The sequence below is a fragment of the Callithrix jacchus genome, chromosome 19 (assembly GCF_049354715.1).
Source record: "Callithrix jacchus isolate 240 chromosome 19, calJac240_pri, whole genome shotgun sequence".
In the NCBI taxonomy this organism is placed as follows: domain Eukaryota; kingdom Metazoa; phylum Chordata; class Mammalia; order Primates; family Cebidae; genus Callithrix; species Callithrix jacchus.
Window position 1 is genome coordinate 20374126 of NC_133520.1, and position 20763 is coordinate 20394888.

The window sequence follows — 20763 nt, forward strand, 5'->3', positions numbered from 1 at the left end:
ATTTGAGCTCTACAGGCAGATACAAGACTAGAAGAACAGTAAGTAGCTTTTTCTTTTTTCCTGAGACAGGATCCAACTTTGTCACCCATGTTAGAGCGCAGTGGCATGTTCATAGCTTCCTGCAGCCTTGATCCCCTGGGCTCAAGTGATGCTTCTACCTCAGGCTCCCAAGTAGCTGGGATTACAGGTGTGCCACCACATCCAGCTCATTTTTTGAATTTTTATAGAGATGGGGTCTCATTATGTTGCCCAGGTTGGTCTCAAACTCCCAGCTTCAAGCAATCCTCCTACCTCAGCCTCCTCTCTGAACCACTGTGTCCAGCCACAATAGCCATTTTAAAAAATAAGAGTCTGATGGCTGTAGGTGGAAGATGCTGAAGTATCATACACTAGAAATAAGCAGTAAAGGCTACTGGGCTCAGCAGAATTCATCAAGAGGAACCCTTCAAGGCAGGGTCTACCGACTTGAAGAGCATCCTAGAATAGAGCGATGTTCCCAGAGAATACCACACCTGGGCAGGACTGACGGCCTATGAGGACTTCTGGAAATACTTGCATTCTCGTTTGACTGCATTCAGAGTTACTAAATTGGTAGTACTACTGATACCAGCTTGGAAAAGGGGTTTTGGCTTCAGAAAAACAGTTCTTAAATGGTGATGTCTGATGCCCTGTGGTTATGAGGATGAGCAGTCTTGCCTGTGAGCCAGCAAGAGGGGCCTGTTTGTCCCATGCCCAAGTTCCCTCCATGCTGGCATTTATTATTATCTGCACCATGTTCCTGCAACTCTAGCAGTTAAACACACTGCCACCTGTATTGAAGAAGCAGAAAATCTTTGTTGGGGCTCAGAAAATGATACCCCAAATTATGCTGCTTTGGCCATGCTAAGTACTTTGAAAAAAGGAGATTCACAGACCTCAGAAATAAGCCTCAGGACCAAGGTCTCTCTCTCTCTCTGATCTTTTCCTCCTCACCCCCTCCAACTTCCTTTCAGAAGCACAGAGAGGGACGTTCTCTCAAGTTCTCTAATCTGACTGTGGGAGTGCATCCAGAAGATGTGCAACTGTCTTGGACCCGCTCTCTGGAATCTACATTAACCAGAGATGGGGCCGGGCACAGTGGCTCACGCCTGCAATCCCAGCACTTTGGGAGGCCGAGGCGGGTGGATCACGAGGTCAAGAGATCAAGACCATCCAGGTCAACATGGTGAAACCCCATCTCTATTAAAAATACAAAAAAATTAGCTGGGCACGGTGGCGCATGTCTGTAATCCCAGCTACTCAGGAGGCTGAGGCAGGAGAATTGCCTGAACCCCAGGAGGCAGAGGTTGCGGTGAGCCGAGATCGCGCCATTGCACTCCAGCCTGGGTAACAACAGAGCGAAACTCCGTCTCAAAAAAAAAAAAAAAAACAAACAAAAAACAGAGATTAACTCATATAGTAGAAGAAACTAAAAGCCCACGACAAGACCCCACTCCTGGAGAGACTTTTCACTTATTCTTTCAACTATTCTTCTAAAGATTGTTACTTGAGAGATTCATCTGCATGATAAAATAACCTTTATTCACAGTGCTGTTCTGCCCCTTACCTTACCACAACCTCCCCAAGACCCTGGAAGAAATCTGTTCCAGGCTATTGTCTGCATTTCCGTCCTAATCATCTCCCCTAAAAATCATTTACTCTTCGAAAATCGCCTATATCCCTCACTTACTTCTTCCCCTAGGAAGAGAGTATTTAAGCTTCAGCCATCTGGCCCTTCTTTGAGTCTCATATTTTGTGTGGCTCCTGTGCACATTTGCACATTAATAAATTTGAGTGTCTTTTCTTTTGTTAATCTGTCTATTGTCAGTTTATTTTAGCTGGCATAAAGATTCAAACCTTCAGAGGGGGAGGGGAAACATTCCTTTCACTCTTATAACTTCCATGGGACCAATACATTAAAAAAAAAATTTTGTTCTGTAGCTCTTAATATGGTTTACTAGAGCCGTGAATTATCTGCCCCAAAAATTAGATGTAATATCTGTCTCAAATGGAAAATCAGTGGACAAAGGAGATAGATTAAAAACATATATATTTGGAATTCAGCCATCGCTAAAAACATTTAAGGAGTTAAGAACTGAAGAGGATAGTCTAGCAGCTGCCAAACAATGACCAGCAATTCCACGTGAATGGCTGCGCCTTTAGAGAAAGTGTTCAGCAGACACTCATTTTCCCTCGTGACTACTTCGGAGAAAAGAACTCTGAAAATAAACATGAAAAGCAGTGCAATTAAAAAGCAATTAGGTCAGAATCACAAAATGGGCTTCTTTTGTTTATTGTAGTTATTGTTTTAATTAATCATGAGAAATTGCATAATATACTAGTTGTTGGGGTGGGGATGGTTCTCTGTTGTTTGGGGAAAAAATGCAGTCTGGAATTAATATTGTACCTCATTAGAGCTCCTGACAGCTAAGCCTTTCCTGACAAGTAGACTGATAGGCTGGCTTTTCTTTCTTTTTCCAATTTTAAGAATTAGCAGATTGTTAGATTAAGGAAGTAAGAATCTGTAAGGCTTCAACTGTAAACAAATTACCAAAGAATGTCATTCCCAAGAACCCAATCTGTAATGCTAATGAAATAAGGACTCCACATTAGGAGGCAACTATCCTCTGCAATTAGGTCCCACTTAACACAGCGGGAACTGCTGAGCTGAGCAGACCTAGGCTGAATGACTTAATGAACATGGGCTTATGCAGCTATATGAAAATTTTAAAAGAGACATAAGGCAGCATTTTTTCATGCTAAATCATAGTAAACGGAACCGATCCAATCACATCCTATTCTCTCATTTTCCTTTTCTCTGCAGGAAGCCTCATCTTCCAGGAGCGTTTGGAAGTCTCATGGGGCTCGGGAAACGTTTTTCAGAACACGCAGGGCTGCTGCATTCGTATCATTTTATTAAAATTCATCTACATATTCATAAGACATCAAGTTTTGCTAGGAACTGGCATTCAGGAAACTTAAGAAGGATCCCATTTTTATGGCACAGAGAGAGAAAAAGTAAAAACTAAGAAATATTTTACATCCCAGAGTTAGAGTGAGTGTGTGTATGTATATGAATTTAGATAATAAGTCCTTACACTGAGCCAAGAAGGTGGGGTCCGCTTGAAGAATGTCTTTAAAAAGAAAAAGAATAAATTTTGTATTTAAAGAGCCATATCCCTGCCAGCCAGTCTTCACTACTCCAGAGCTAGTGAAAGAACACCCAATATAGTAACTCAACAGGGGAGCTGGCTGCCAGGGGCACTTTCATACTTGAGCTTTCTTTGGGAATTGAGGAGAAACTAGTTTATTTGAAGTCGGCAGCAGGAAGAGTATGCAGTACGTTTTGTTCTACTATATGATGCCGGCTAGAAGCAGTGTGACTATGTGAAGAGTGAGAGGGGTTTCAGGCTGACATTGTAGGCTCAAGTTCACTTTAGGGTTCAAGGCTCTGGTGCTAATGTGGTCATTCTGCAAACTTCCTGTTCAGTAAAATGGAGACTTAAAAAAACCGGACATGTAGAGATTTGTTTTAAAAATCCTTTGCCGGGCGCGGTGGCTCAAGCCTGTAATCCCAGCACTTTGGGAGGCCGAGGCGGGTGGATCACGAGGTCAAGAGATCGAGACCATCCTGGTCAACATGGTGAAACCCCGTCTCTACTAAAAATACAAAAAAATTAGCCGGGCATGGTGGCGCGTGCCTGTAATCCCAGCTACTCAGGAGACTGAGGCAGAAGAATTGCCTGAACCCAGGAGGTGGAAGTTGCGGTGAGCCGAGATCGCGCCATTGCACTCCAGCCGGGGTAACAAGAGCAAAACTCCTTCTCAAAAAAAAAAAAAAAAAAAATTAAAAATCCTTTATTTAGCTTTAAATTTCTCTGAGATTAGATGGCTTTCAGTACCTGAACTCTTGGTTACCTGGAAACTGAGAAAACTGGTGAATTGAAACCACCACACTTTTTAGTGAGTCTCTCAGGGTGGAAGAATCAATCTGTCTTTAGGGCAGATATTATACCTGGCCTCGATCAAGAAACTGATGAAATAACCAAACGCAAGTTCTTTGGGCTGGGAAGCTACAGCTTCTGTCCAATAACACAGAAGGCTGTTTCACAGGGTTGGGAGGAATACAGAAACAGTTTCCTACTCTACCCTCCCAGGCCATGCCCCACCCTCACCCCAGGTGGCCTAGTGTTTTCAAAGGGCCCACGGTGTGGTAACCTTGGTTACTGTGTGATGTGAGACAACTAACATCACTCCTCATCTGTGAAAACGGCCCTTACAATACTGCCTGATTATTGGGAATACCAAGTAAAAATGTGTGAAAAAGGACTCAAAACTGACAAGGTCACTTTAATAAATGGGGGGTTATAATTTGCATTTGGCAGCTGTGTGTCAATGGTGACTGCCATCAGGACATGGAGGGTAGAGTGGAGCTCTCTCTAGTAACTTGGAGATGCAGCCGATGAGACGGGCTCTGAGACATCTTCCAAGTCCACATGCAGCAGTGGCTCCGAGCAGAGAATACACTGTCAGTTAAAGGGAAAAGGGTTCCTAGGCCTGCAAGGAGGACTCAGTAGATGAAAAGGTGGGAGCAGATGGAGAAACACATGTAAATAAACCCTCTTTAAGAAAGACAGTTCAAGAATCTCTATAAGATGTGGCCACACTTCTTATGAGCAAGACCACACTTCTTATGAGATAGCCACAAAGACCAAACAGAGGGTCACAGGAAAGAAAACTCACTGGATGAATACACACTATCTCCCTGAAATGCCCTTGTAATTCAGATTTTGTAAGGAAAATACTACACAACTTAACTGACAAGTAAACATTAGTTTATGCCTACACAAAGACAAGATTCATGGAAGACATGGAAAAGAGGCACTTTCAAGAACAAAAAAGAAAGTTATAAACAATGCCAAGCCTCTGCTGGCACTTTCTGGGTATCCCGGGCTATGGGGCAGGTGTGCTTGGTCCCTCCCTGAAGCTGGCAGGCACTTCCAGTGGAGTCCCTCTAAGGGACTTGTGTGTTCTCATTAGTACTAGAGTCCCATAGAGGAGCAAATCTGCTGGCAATGGGATTCCGAAATGCTGGTCTCCAAAGCAGCTACGTCTAACTGTGTGTCTATGAGCAGGCATTTGGGCTGTGGCTCAGGTTCCTGGGGAAAAACTCAAGGGCAAACAACGTGGGGATCATGCAAGGTCATGGTATTTCCAAAGTCCCGATTGCTGTGATATGTATTTACAAATTATCATATTGGCATTCCGGATACAATCAATTTGTAAACTGAGTTTGAGTCTGCCCCTGAGAGACAAATCCAGTTTTGATTTGCCGGCAACAAACTAAGCAAAAAAACAAAACAAAACAAAACAAAAAAACCTTTCTGGGTTTGCAAAGCTGAGGAGCACGTCTTAGACTACAACAAATTCACCAATGAAGAGTCTCCTGTGGCCTCTTGGCAGTAACTGACATCACTGGGTGTTTATGTGTGTAAAATATTTCAAGCATAAAATTTACAGATATTATAGGAGCATCCATGCCAAGTCTTAATATTTTGCAATACCGACCTCTGATTAAAAGTTTTTTAAATAAAATGACACATGACAGGACGACAGGTGATAATTACAGCCCTTACCTCAATCCTCATCTTCCCCAGGGGCGAACACTATCCTGAATTTGATGCTTCATTGTTACTATGTATATTTTAAATAAACCACACATGTACACATTCATAAATTATATCGAGCGTTTTTCTGCATCTATTTGAAGTTTGTAGGGATGGCGCTGTGCTGTGAGTTGCAGTTTTCACTTTTGGGGAGGTGCATCTGTTTTGACACACACAGCTCTATTTCATTCATCCTCACTGCTATACCACTTTCCACTGTAGGTAGGAACACACCACACATCATCCCTTTCCTGCTGATTATCAATTTCTCTCTGCTAGAAACAACACTGCAGTGGACGCTGTCTTTTTACATAGCAGAGAAAGCTTCTCTGCATTATTTACCCACAGTAGCACTACTTGTCATAAATTATGAACCTCTTCAACTTTACTTGACATAGCCAGCTTAATCTCCAAAGTGGTTGGACCTAGTGTCACTCCTGTCCACACATGCATGAGATCATATGGCTCTGTATTCTCACCATCCCTAGGTAACACCATGTTTTAAAATTTTGCCAACCAGAGTGGTGTGAAGTAGTCATCATTTTAATTTTCACGTACCTGATTACTAGAGAGCTCACATGTCCTTTTATATGCTTAGGCGCTCACTGGATTGCTTCTGCTGTTAGCTATCTACTCGAATCCTCTATCTGCTTTTTGATTAAGGTTTTACCTACCATTTGGCTATAGGAATTTGTATGCTCTGGATATTACCCTTTGTCAGCCAGAGGCATTGCAAAAATCTCTGGAGATGCTTTAATTTTGTTTATGATGCTTTTTGTCAAACATATTTTTTAAATTCTGAGTTTTCAAACTGTGACCCAGGATAACAATGTTCAGGAAAAGCTTTCTTAACTGAAGGTCAGTAATATATTGTTGTAAATTTTCTTTCAAAAGTTTAAACTTTTACAAATGCTTTTAACAGGTTATAATAGGTTATATAGCCTTCATACATATTGAAGGATTATGTATATCCATGTATATCATGGAGAAAATTATAAAACACAACTGAAGGACATTTGAAAGTGCTCAGTATTATAGAAATAATAATTTTATTCAAATTAATCTATAAATTCAGTCCAGTGTCATACAGGGTTTTTTCATGAAACTTGAAGAGCTGGTTCTTAAATTCATCAGGAAAAGCAAATGGTCACAAATATCCACTTAAGTCTTGAAGAACAACGCATAGCAGGGCAACATGCCCTAGGAGCCATGAGGACTCACTGCAGAGCCACAGTCATTAAGGCAACGTGATAGGGGTGCAGGGATGACCAGAAGAGAAACGGGTGTATTCAAGTTCCATGCATACATGTATGAAGGATATCCATAATCTCCTTTTTTTTCTGTGTAGGTAGTCTGTTGTCCCAGCATGATTTAATAGTTCATTATTTCATCACTGATTAGTAATGCCACTGCTGTCGTGCTAAATACATATTTACATCCATTTCTATTCTGGTTATCTATTTGTGTAACCCGGCACCCATACCACACTCCTTAATGACGATGGCTCTACAGGTAATTCTTCATGGCTCCTACTATGCGTTGTTCTTCAAGACTTCAGTGGATATTTGTGACCATTTGCTTTTCCTGATGAATTTAAGAATCAGCATGTCAAGTTCCATGAAAAAACCACAATGCTGCACTGAATTTATGGATTAATCTGAAGAAAACGAATATTTCTCTAATACTGGACCCTTGAAAGTGTCCTTCAGTTAAGTTTCCTAATTTTCTCCTTGAAAGTCTTGTACATCTTGGATTGCATTTATTCCTCTGTGTCTAGCAGTTCTGCTTGCTTCAGTGAAAAGGAGACTCTTTTCCTATTACATTTTTGAATTGGCCATTACTGATACCGGTTTTTGTATGTCGACTCTATATTTGACACCTCGCTGTGCTCTCTTATTTGTTCTGATAGTCAGTTTGTAGGTTCTCTTAGATTTCCCACAGATCAATACATCTACATTTTGTTTCTGTCCTTCCATTCCTTACACATCTCACAATTCTTGCCTTAAGATGGCAGTGATTACAGCCTGCAAGACAATATACAATTTTTAAAAGTGGTAAAAAACAACCTTGCCTTTATCTTATCTTTAAATTGAACACAAGTAGATTTTCATCATCAAGCTTTGTGTTTGCCATAGATATTTTACAGATGCCTTTCATTAGGTGAAGGAAACTCCCTTACAAGTGCTGAATTTCACTGTTTTTCCTCTCATATCCATTAATATGATCTACAACTATTCTCCTTTAATTCACTGAGAAGGTATATTACATTATTTTCTGATATTAAATCATTTTTACATTCCTAAAATAAACTCTTCTTGGCCGTGTGTGTGTGTGTGTGTGTGTGTGTGTGTGTGTGTGTGTATTTTGTATCAGATTTGCCAGTATTTTGTTTAGGTTTTTCTAAGTCTATAATCACAAACTGGTCAACAATTTGCTGTTCTTATACTTTCTTTTTCTTGTTTCATAGTACTAATGAAGGAAATGGGGTAGCTTTCTTCCTTCTCTATTCTCTAAAAAAGTCTGTGTTTCATGCAAACCCATTTGAGCCGTGTGAATTTTGAGAACGCAAATTTTTTATTGCAGAAAATTTCTTTTGATGGTTTGTACTTATTCATTTTTTTGTACTTTTTTTTTTTTGAGACGGAGTTTCTCTCTTCTTACCCAGGCTGGAGTGCAATGGCGGGATCTCAGCTCACCACAATCTCCGCCTCCTGGGTTCAAGCAATTCTCCTGCCTCAGCCTCCCGAGTAGCTGGGATTACAGGCATGCACCACCATGCCCAGCTATTTTTTGTATTTTTAGTAGAGACGGGGTTTCACCATGTTGACCAGGATGGTCTCGATCTCTTGACGTCGTGATCCACCCGCCTCGGCCTCCCAAAGTGCTGGGACTACAGGCGTGAGCCACTGCACCCGGCCCTTTTTTACTTCTTAAGAGATCCTGGTAACTTAATTTCCCTAGAAAATTATCAATTTCACCAAGTTTCCAATTTATTTGCATAAAAGTATATTTCTAATTTTCTTATGATCTTAGTTATATCTGCTTTTTTATACATAATATTGTTTCTTCTTTATTTTTATTAATCAGCATTTTTAGAGATTTATATTTTTAAAGATGAAGCTTTATATAGTACTTCCCATTGGTTTGTTAGTTCGTTAATTTTTTTCTTTTACCTTCCTTATTTCCTTTCTGCTGCTTTCTTTAGGTTTATACCTTGCTGTTTTTTCTACCTTCTTCAGTCACGGAGAGGATCTGAGCTACCTTACATAAGGAAAAATGGATAAAAATCCAAGCAAATTCTACAGCTGTAGAAACAGAGGCAGTTTTTCAACTATGAGATGGGTGAGTGAAATGGGGAGGGTGAGAAATGTCTGTGGGTGTGATGACTGGCTCCCCCAACTTCGGGAGGAGAGTTGCAAGGCCCCTGCCTCTGCACGTGGTCGGAAAGATGGAGCAGTCCAGGGAGCCTGTGGCCACTTGGACCCTTCTTTCTCTAGCCAACCCAGCACCTGAAAGTCTGTGAGTCTCCATGTGTACCTATCAGCCAGGTGGGATGAGTCAAGAGAGAGCCTGTTGGGGCATTAAATTAGCCAGCAGGGTCAGAAGTTCTAAAAATCAAAGGAACATATTAAAATAGATTCTGTTGCTTGCCAGCCCATCTCCCCATTCATATGCAGATACTCGGTAGCAGGGGGAGGGTGTTAGCACCTCAAGATGCTGGGAAGAAGGCTCTGGACAGAGCTGGTGATGCAATGGGGGCAGTGAATGCCTCTGTTTCCTTGCCCTCGTCCACAGAAAATGCTTATGTGATTCCCATTTCAAAAGAAAGCAAAGGGTGGACAGGTGGGTCTGTTGTTTCAGTGACTGTCCTGGTAGCCTGATGTACCTGCCCATGGACACAGAATGGACACCAAATGTCCATATATGGCCTCTGCTGTGCAGCTGGAGCTCCAGCCAGGCTGCAGCCAATCACAGGCCAGGCACATACTCCTCATTCAGGACTCTGATTTGCTTCTGGGCTACGGGCAGTTGCTTTAAGGCCACAGACTAATGCTATCACAAAGCTCTGACAGTTCAGTGAGCATCAGACTAATTCATGGAGCTTATGAAAATGCACATGCCTGGGCCCTGCCTGCCTTTCCCATTCTGAATAAGTAGGTTTAGGTGATACCTGGGAATCCGAATCTGAATACCTGGGAATCTGAAGGCAAGGCTTATACAGGTTGCTCTTAGACCTCGTTTTAAGAAACACACAGAAGAGTGAGAGGTGTCATTAGTGCAACAGTTCTCTAATATGGAGCCATAATTAGACTCATCTGAAGAGCTTTGTAATTAGACCTGGAACTCTGGTTATGGATGTTCAGATTAACATCTGTAGCACAGATGTTAAAAACAAAAACTCTGCCTCCTCCAGATTTTGATTTCCTATTTTCCCCTCTACCATAATCTGAGCCCCAGTGGTCACGATGCATGAAGTGGGCCAGCCCATGCTGTGTTCCTCAAAGTCTACCATGATTAAGAAGCCTGACACATACAGAGTCAGGGCTAAGCCACTGGGAACAAGGCTTCAACATGACCAGGCTGGGAATAAGATCTAGCCAAAGCTGGAATCTGATCCAGCACAATGCAAAATGGGCACTGGAAACAGGCCCTCCTCTCCCCAAGCCCAAACTGGCCCAGGGATGCATCTCTCAACCTCAGGGTACGCGTCCACTAGGGCCCATCCCAAACAAGATGCTCAGCTTCACATTTTCAAGATGTGTCGCTATGGAGTTTATAGAAAGTCTAGGCAGGCCACTGGATTGAATGTAAACTGGAAATGGAAGCCCCCCCAAAAAAAGGAAAATGGAAAAATGTTCACAACTGTTATATAATGTTCATTTAATTAAAACACACTCTTAATAATCCTCCAAACAGTAATAATGGCATTACATACCACCAAATTAACTGATTTCTGATTAGTCCTAATAGCTACAGAGCTTATTCTATAGATGTCTTTCGAAACTAAACAGAACCAAATCCTTAGACATTTTAGAACCTTTGCAGGACCCTTGTGAAATCAAGCTTCTTAAAAATCTGGTTGGCAGGAGATTTCAATAAGCTCCATTAATCACCTTAGGTTTGTCTAACTTTAGAATTATTAGTTGAAAGTCGCTTTCTTGCATACAGCAGGCTTTGGCATTCTGCAACGCGGAGGAGTCGGGAGCATGTTCTAAACCAAAATGTTTATCCTCCCCATGACACAAGAAACTCAAGCCTATCTTATTAACTGTACACCCTTTGAAGTCCTCTAATCCCTTTGAAAAGCCAAGGGTTCTAGAGGCAAAAAAACGCATGCACGCCCAGGCCAAGTGGAGAATCCACAAGCACAGTCTGAGCTCAGCAAACACTCCTCTCGCTTCGGCAGCGGCCACAAAAAATGCTGCCCAGAATACAAGAGTATTCTCCACCAGAAGGGAGAAAACATTAGGTTTACCCTTGAAGCTTTCAGCCAGCCATCATTTGATGGAATAAAAATGTTTTTTTCATTCAAAGAGCACCATTTGCCCTTTATTGCCTCCAGTTTTACAGACACTAAATTTTAGCTGAAAACTTTTCAAGAGTCAAGAGCTATTGATAGTTGAGAAAATAACAGCCCTGGATGAAGCCATTTGAGTTCTCCCGTCATGCCCTCCAAGTGCTGCACTTCAGCCGCCGGGTCCCACTTAGCATTGAAGGCTAGAGTCATTTCAGAGATCAAATCATTATTGTCCTTTACACTTTCATTCCTCCTGATGCCACAGGACAAGCTGCCTTTTCTGGATGGAGGCTCAAGCTGCTTATTGAACAATGCGAACACCACACATTCCATTTCTTGCCCCTTGATAGTCCCCTGGAACAAGTGGCACCCCTGGCCCTGCTGGGTAACTACAGTAACCCCCTCTGCCTCCTGGTGCCCATCGTCATCCCCTTGGATACATGAGCTCTGGTTTCCAAGTTGTCTGAGGGTCTGGTTTTTTCTTCCACTGCTCCACGAAGAGATGTGCTTTCATTTTTATCTGCTTCCTCCTGTCTTAAAATGGTAAAACCTTTACAGCACCCTTCTTAGGGGTTACTCAGGCAGTGGTTTTCTTTCCTACCCTACTCTAGCAGTTCTCCCCACAAACTTGGGCCACATAATGGAGTTTGTATAATCACTGGGCAGCTCTGATTGTCCAAAGTGGACAGGAGAAAAGTTTAAGTTCTGTGGAGGATGATGTTTTAGAGCACTGCTCTTTTTTTTTTTTTTTTTTTTGAGATGGAGTCCTGCTCTGTCTCCCAGGCTGGAGTGCAGTGGCACAATCTCAGCTCACTGTAACCTCTACCTCCTCGGTTCAAGGGATTCTCCTGCCTCAGCCTCCTGAGTAGCTGGGATTACAGGTGCATGCCACCATGCACAGCTAATTTTTGTGTTTTTAATAGAGATGGGGTTTCACCACATTGGCCAGGATGGTCTCAATCTCTTGACCTTGTGATCTGCCTGCCTCGGCCTCCCAAAGTATCAGATTACAGGCATGAGCCACCATGTAGGTACCACTCTTTTCAGATACACTGAATTGCTCTGTTTTGGCCTGTGGTTAAAAAAGACCAACTTTTCACTGAACTCTACCATTACCAGTAATCAAAGGCTGCATCAGATTCATCTCTTTCCAAAGATGAAAGGCAAACACGTCATCTAGTCATGGGATAAGAGTAAGCATGTCACCTTGAAGTAAAAGAGTCACTATTTTAACCCTCCCTTGGCCCTGGCCTACTGGCAGTTCACATAAGTAACAGGGACACCCAACTTTGTCTTGGCATGACTTGTTCACGCCCTCTCCAGGCGAACCCAGGGAAATTTGTCTGGTTCTCCTAAACTCTGTTCATGTCAAATATAACAGCATTCTTTTGGAATCTTGGGGGGAAAATCAACTTCTTTTTGAAGACAGAATGGAATGTTATGGTAAAGAATGAGAAGGTATTTGGTATACGGCTCCTAACACCAACAGTTACTATGTTTATGTTTGGTCCTCATGACTCTATTATGACGCCGTCGTGGAAGCCTTCCATGTATGCCTGAAGGTGCACACATCCTTCTGGGTAATAACAAAAAATACAAGCGTCTCTCTTGCTCCCATCTTACAGATTTTGTTTTGGGAGAACTGTGAAGCCCCAGGGGCGAGTATCGATTGGCCTATGACAAACTGATGTCACCAGACTCTTTTACAGTCACAAATAGCCATGATGTAGTTCTGGCCTCTGGATTATAATGGAGAGTACTAGAAGGGATTTCTGGGAGACATTTATGACGCGGTGGCTCAAGCCTGTAATCCCAGCACTTTGGGAGGCCAAGGCGGGTGGATCACGAGGTCAAGAGATCGAGACCATCCTGGTCAACATGGTGAAACCCCATCTCTACTAAAAATACAAAAAATTAGCTGGGCATGGTGGCTCGTGCCTGTAATCCCAGCTACTCAGGAGGCTGAGGCAGGAGAATTGCCTGAACCCAGGAGGCGGAGATTGCGGTGAGCCAAGATCGCGCCATTGCACTCCAGCCTGGGTAACGAGCGAAACTCCGTCTCAAAAAAAAAAAAAAAAAAGAGTAGAGAGCCACTCAAGAAAAGCCCATTTCTGGGCCCCCACTTCCCGCCTTGAATGTGATCACATGCATGGAGCTATAGCAGCCTTCCTGCAACCACGTAAGGCAAAAGGATACAGCTGAAAAACACAAATGCTGAAGATGGTGCTGAGGAAGGTCAGAAAGAGCTGCCAGGCCAGGGGAAGCCAACTTAGATGGCCTCTCCAGGTATTTTGCTAAATAATGTAACGTCTTTTTTGCTACAGTATCCTAATTTACACATCATAATAAATGAACAAAAATCAGAATGGTTTTCAGCTTCTCCTTGGCAACACTAAACCAGTCACAGTGAAACAACATATACAGAGTTTTAAAGAATAAAAGAAAGACACAACAATAATTCTTTGCATTATGAACTTACAATTCCTATGAAGGGAATGGAAAGTAATTATCAGGTAAGCACAAAAAAGCTCAGAAAATATTTCAATTATATAAACCTCCTGAAAAACTGCTTGAAGATCTATTCTAAAAAAAAAAAAAACCAGGCCGGGCGCGGTGGCTCACGCCTGTAATCCCAACACTTTGGGAGGCCGAGGCGGGTGGATCACGAGGTCGAGAGATCGAGACCAACCTGGTCAACATGGTGAAACCCCGTCTCTACTAAAAATACAAAAAATTAGCTGGGCATGGTGGCAAACAGTAGAATACAAGATCAACAAAGTGAAACCAAATATGTTATCTGTACAGGAAAGATGATGGAAAAAGCAAGAGAAAAACAGAATGACATTAAAAATTAGATGACAGACCAAAAATAAAAATCGCTAAGAGGCTAGGCACAGTGGCTCATGCTTGTAATCCCAACACTTTGGGAGGCTGAGGTGGGTGGATCACCTGAGGCCAGGAGTTCAAGATCAGCCTGGCTAACATGGTGAAACCCCATCTCTACTAAAAATACAAAAATTAGCCGGTGTGGTGGTGCGTGCCTGTAGTCCCAGCTACTCGGGAGGCTGGGGCAGGAGAAATCATTTGAACCTGGGAGGCGGAGGTTGCAGGGAGCCAAGATTGCACCACTGTACTGCAGCCTGGGTGACAGAGCAAGACTTAGTCTCAAAAAAAAAAAAAAAGAAGGCTAAGAGTCTATTAAACTTTAGACCATCAGGTTGGCTTAAAAATCAAAATATAGCATTTAGTTGCTGTTAACAAAAGATAAACCTAAAACAAAATGGCATCCAAAAAAAGAAAAAAGAAAACCAATAAAAGGCAAACATATATTAAAAATAAGTGAAATAAAGTAGGAGATTAACATTTATGAAAAGCAAAATGTATGGCAAAAAAGAAAAACTTGTTCAAGGATAGCCTGGGCAACACAGTGAGAGACCACCTCTCAAAAAAAAAAAAAAAGAAAGAAAGAAAGAAAAGAAGGAAAAACAAGTAAAATGGGTAATTTTATGTCAATGAGGGTATAATCTATGAATATATATGATATATTTCTAAGCACGAGGTCCCTCATGCTTAGAAATAAGCAGAAATTCCTAGCACTGTAGTGGGAGCTTCAAATGCTTTTGTCAATAATAAAGGTTTTGAATGTAATCAGTAAGGTTGGTTAAACACGTATATTTGAATTTTGAAATGAGTATAGACGTTACTAGCCTTTAAAAAACACCCATCAAATATTCACAGAAATGAGAAGTAAAGATTGCAGCCTCTGGGGGCAGCCTGTTGTTTAGATCCCACCACTGCCTGGTTAATAGGGCAAGTTATGCACTTCTCCCGTTCTGTTTCTCCAACTATCAAGTCTTAATAGCAAAAACAACAGTACCCACCCCTCATAGGGGTATTGTGAGAATTAAATTACTAATGCATGTAAATTGCTTGGTAAGCACCTGGAACAAAAATCTCAATTAAAGGTAGCTATATCTCATGCCCAAAGTAAAACCCTCCATATATGGAAAAGAACAAAATTACCAAGTTATAATGTCTGACTCCACAGCAATAAAATGAAGGGGGAAAAAGTCCCCAATGATGTAAGTTTAAATAGATAAAAAGAAAAAAAATCAGTTTCTTACCATTTGAAACTCTTTCCTAAATAAGCAGTGTACCGAAAAAGAAACCAAAAGTAGAATTCCAGAGTAGTGAGAAATAATAACATGTGGTCATTTACAAGTAGGTTTAAAAATAACCAAAATCATCACACTATGTTTTGTATTATGTGAGACTCAGCCAAAGCTGCACTCAGAAACCAATTAAGTAGACATAAAATAAACATTCAACATTCAACTCTCATGGGGCAAGGGTAGTGCAGAGGAAAGCAGACAGAGTAGGCAAACCTGAATGCATTAAAGAGAAAAGAAGTGGAATGTATATAAAACCCCAGCACTCGGATGTTAAGGATGAAAAGAAGAAAGAAGTAAGGAAGAGAAAACAGGGACACGTCACTGGTGTTTTTAAAGAAAAAAGAGAAAAGTTTACAATTAATAAAGATTTAAGTACATATACATATAACATTATGCCAATGAATTTGAAAATCCAAGGGAAATTTATTCTTTTGGGAAGATAGACATTATCAAATCAATTTAAGTAAAACATGGAAAAACTTAACATACGTCAGTATTTATGGAACAATTTTAAAAGGTTATCAAAGGATTACTGTCATTAAAATTAAAATAGCTCTAGATTTAGATGACTTTGAAAGCTGAGCTCCAAGAAGCAAATAACTCCTTTGAAAATCAGTTTTTCTGAAGCGTCTAAAGAGATTTAGGAATTGGTTCTAAATTCATTTTACAAAGTTAACATAATCTTGAAACAAAGCTAGATGAAGGAAGGAAGATGGGAGGGAAAGAGGAAAGGAAGGCAAGGAGGCCGGCTGGCCACAGACACTTTGTGCTATGACTCTTCATTCAAAACCTAAAATAAAGCAGTAGCCAAACTCAGCAATATTTTGAGTAATTTCTGGTACATTTTCAGAATCAAATAACACACTGTTATCTCAAATAGCACTTCCTTTTAAATGAGTGAGCAAAGAGGTTATTCGAAAATATTCATCCCAACATTATTAGCATTAAAAAGGAAAGGAAACAACCTAGCAGTCCATTACCAGATAACTAGCTAAATAAACATAAAATGGGATATATACCGCTTTTAAAAAGGGAAGTTATATTTACCAGTCCTAGAAAATGCTTCCTATGTATTACTGAACGAAAAAAAGTAGGCAGGCAAACAGCAAATGCAGTGCCATTTTATTGTCATTGTATTTATATAAAATGACATATCAAACATCAGAGACTATGAGACAAATTAGGAAGGATATTCACCAGAGCAGAGACAATGTGAAGCTCCTTTCAACTTTTTGGTACAGATTTTTTTTTTTTTTTTTCTGTGTGCAACTGTTAGATAGAGTGAACTCCAAGCTTCTCTTCAAAGAATCACTGTCAGTATGTTCAGCTTTCTTATTCTTTAATTCTCTATTTGAAAGTTTAACTTCCTGGTTATCTGCGCCCGCTTGCCTCTAGTTTCAGGAAACAACTCTCCCACCAGTTCTAATGAGTAGTTCACATCTGTTCCCCTGGTCACTTGCTCTGACCTGTCCCACAACTGTCCTTCCCGCCAAACTACCCACTTCGCCACTCTGGCTCATACCCCTGCTCTCTTTAAAACAGTCAGTCGGAATTAGCTTAGACTGTGTGGTCTAACCCTAGCCAACAAAGGAACAACACAGCAGTAGGGGCTTCCTGTGCCAGGACTAAGAACCCTTTCCCCTCCCTTGTCCAGGTGTGTGCTTGTCATTGCTCCATCTGTGAAATGCACCCTTCTATACAAGTGAATTGCCTTGCTGAGGAAATTTATATTCAAGTGCTACTTCTTTTGCAGGAGCAAAAGTTTACGTATGACACAACAAACATATAACTACTTTTAAAAAGCTACTTTAAAAGAAAAAACCAGTTTTGGGTAATTTGGCATATGTAAAGAAAGGAGAACTCAGGGAGTCTGTGATACAAGGTTTTTAACAGCTCACTGCGTAGTCCATTAATATGTAGGCGAAACAGAGACTGATTCAGAGATTTTAGCTAATATTTGGCCAGGATAAGGTCTGCCAATAATAGAAGGCAGATCATCACCATCACTGTCATCAATTTACCATGATTTCCCTAGGGCAGTTCTGATTAAGCCCAAGAATGGACCAACCCTAACAAGATTGCCTTCGTTTGATGGCAGCACCTTGCACTGGCCTCAGGGGGTGACTATGCAGATAGGATTCAACAGTCATCTGGGTTAACAGAGTGATTCCATAAAAGCAGCTACCAAGAGACATCTAGTTCAACCCAGTCAGCACATGGTGACAATGAGTGACCGGCAAAGCCTCCCAGGATGCTAACCAGTCTGTGTACCTGAGGTCCTGCAGGAGATCAAGCTGCAGACCATCTAGGACTTTTGACCCCCTTTATGCCAGCCCCCGTCATCTATAACATGCCAACCCAAAAGTAGGCTCTGGTCCCTCCGGGACTGGTTGTTTATCATGTGGCAGGAGAATGAATGGTACTCTTCTTTATTTACCTAGTGAGGGTCCATAACTCCTAATCTTTGATTTCAACATTAAAAAGAAAAAAAAAAACCACCCTGGAAAAAAAATTGGTATCCTATTTGGTGGCAAAACTTGCCCCAACCTGAATTATGTGGCAGTAAAACCTGACCTGATGCCTTCTCTCCTTATTTATCCCACTTGGTATGCATATTCATGTTTTGCTGCAAAAATATTAATGTATTTGATTACAACAGGATTGAAAACATTATTTCATAAATTGTGTATATATCATTAATACCCCTATAGAATTTTTTTAAAAATCTGAATTCCCTAAGAATTTAAGTGAGGGATTGCAGAACTGTCTAATTACAGATAGTCTCTGCCCCAAAGTAGCTTATGAAATACCTGGGAAAACACGCACAGCTATAAAACAAGAAAGCCCAGGCACAGAGGCCCTGGTTGGGGGTTGCAAGGTCTCAAGTGAGGGCAGCAATCCCATGGCATGGGGCCAGTCAGAAGTGGTCCTTTGGAAAAAGCTAGGTGAATTGTGTTTTAAGGGACACACCCATTTAGAAAGGTTCAGAAGGGCAGTGGAGAATACCATGAATGAAGACAGCAACAAGAACTTCATATTCGTAAAGAATGCCCCCACATCTGGAATGCATTCACATCAGAAGTCTTAAGAAAGATAAGTGGGTGGGGGAGGCAGGACCTGCACCAGCAGCTGCAGGCCATCTATGCAGGGCCCAGGAGGGTGGATCCAGGGGCCCTCACCATATGTTAGTTAGTTCTTGCATGGGAGAGGCACGCAGAATACAGACTTGAGGAGGTACTGAGAGATCTAAGTATGCAGGTCCAGTGACCCAGAAGGGAGGACAAGGGACTGGACCAAGAGTGGCAATGACAGGAAGGGGTTAATCTGAGAGGGATGCCAGAACAGAAAGGCACCAAGGTCTCTTGGGCAACTCATGGTCCCACAGGCCAGTACATGTTGGCCAAGCAGAATTAGGCATCCAGGGCATTGCTTTATTCTAGCCCAGAGCAACATACAGGGAATTTTCCAACATCAACTGGTAGCATTTATATGTGAATATCAACAAGTACCTTGGCCTTTGCACTTAAAGAATTACTAAGAATAAAAAAGATTTGGTTTAAGGGGCCAGGGCAAAGATGCCAGAGGAAATTTAATCATCATCATAAAGAGGAGGAGGCAACAGATAAGAAACCCAGTGTCCCTTAAGCCAGCAGTCCCCAACCTTTTTGGCACCAAGCAACAGTTTCATAGAAGACCATTTTCAAGGGGAGATGGTTTGGGATGAAACTGTTCCACCTCAGATCATCAGCCATTAGATTCTCATAAGGAATGCACAACCTGGATCCCTTGCAAGCACAGTTCACAAAAGGGTTCGTGCTCCTATGAGAATCTAATGTCCTCGCTGAACTGACAGGAGGCGAGCTCAGGCCGTAATGCTGGTTCATCCCCTGCTCACCTCCTGCTGTGCGGCCCAGTTCCTAACAGGCCATGGATCACTACTGGTCCACAGCTTAGGGGTTGAGAACCCCTGCTTTAAGCCTATTTTGGTAACTAGCAATACCTCCACATTTACAAATACACATTCAGGGATAAATAACAAAATGATTTTTAAACCATCTATAAATGCTGACATCTCAACTGTAACTTCTACTCAGGCTTGCCCCCTGAATTCCAGGTTTTTGTGTGTCTTCATCCACTTACTTGACAGTTCCACTTGGATGAAAAGGTCCCTCCTGGCCGGGTGTGGTGGCTCATGCCTATAATCCCAGCACTTTGGGAGGCCGAGGTGGGTGGATCACGAGGTCAAGAGATCGAGACCATCCTGGTCAACGAGGTGAAACCCCGTCTCTATTAAAAATACAAAAATTAGCTGGGCATGGTGGTGCGCGCCTGTAGTCCCAGCTACTCGGGAGGCTGAGGCAGGAGAATTGCTTGAACCTAGAAGGCGGAGGTTGCGGTGAGCCGATATCGTGCCATTGCACTCCAGTCTGGGTAACAACAGTGAAACTCTGTCTCAAAAAAAAAAAAAAAAAAGCAAGGTCCCTCCTAATCTTTCCAGCAATGCTTCCTGAATAGTAGCTAGTATTCATTTAGTACTGATGATGTGCCAGCCACTGTGCTGAGTCACTTATGGGTGGGTGTTACCCATTTAGTCCTCACAGCAGCCCATGAGATGACCATTGTCATCACCCTTAACTTATACCTTAGGAAAACTAAGGCACGAAGGAGCTAAGTGACGTACCAAGATTCTGCAGCTGAAGCCTGGTGCCAGCATCCACACCTTAACCAGAAGGCTGTACTCCTCCCTGCTTGGCAAAGGACAAGTCCGTTCTTCAAGTTGCTTGGTGAAGAAACTCAGTGGCATCCTTCATCCCTCTCTTTTTCACACTCCACATCCGATTCAGCATATCTTGATATCTCTACTTTCAAATGCAGCCAGAATCCAGCCACCTCTCGCTCCGTCCATTGCTAGTCCCCTGTTCTTAGCCACTGTCATCTTGGCTGGATCATGGCAACAGGTTTCTCTGCTTCTGGCCTTGTATTTCCCACCCCAACCCCAATAAACCTGGTCTTATCACAGCAACATTTTAAAAGACTGACACTTTATAGACCTAATTCAGATCATGCTGTTCCTCTGCTCCCAAACCTACAATGGCATCCATCTCACTCAATGGCTGCTATAGTTTGAATGAGTCCCTTCCAAAATTCAGGTGTTGCAATGTAACCTGTCAATGTAGTGGCGATAGAGCCTTTACGAGATGCTTAGATAATGAGGGCTTCTCTCTTCGTGAAAGAAATAAAGGCCCTTTAAAAGGGCTTAATGAAGGGAGTTTGTCCCTTTTTTGCCTTTCTCTCTTCTGCTATGTAAGGACACAGCATTTGTCCCTTCTGGATGATCCACTGTTCTCAGATCCATTTTGGAAGCAGAAACCAGATTCTCACCAGACAA

At 41.9% G+C, this 20763-nt stretch overlaps 1 protein-coding gene across 1 annotated transcript in view; it reads right to left on the minus strand.

Moving 5' to 3' along the window:
• Positions 1–20763, minus strand: part of GALNT2 (polypeptide N-acetylgalactosaminyltransferase 2) — a 219219-nt gene that overhangs the window by 46875 nt on the left and 151581 nt on the right. The window lies entirely within an intron of this gene.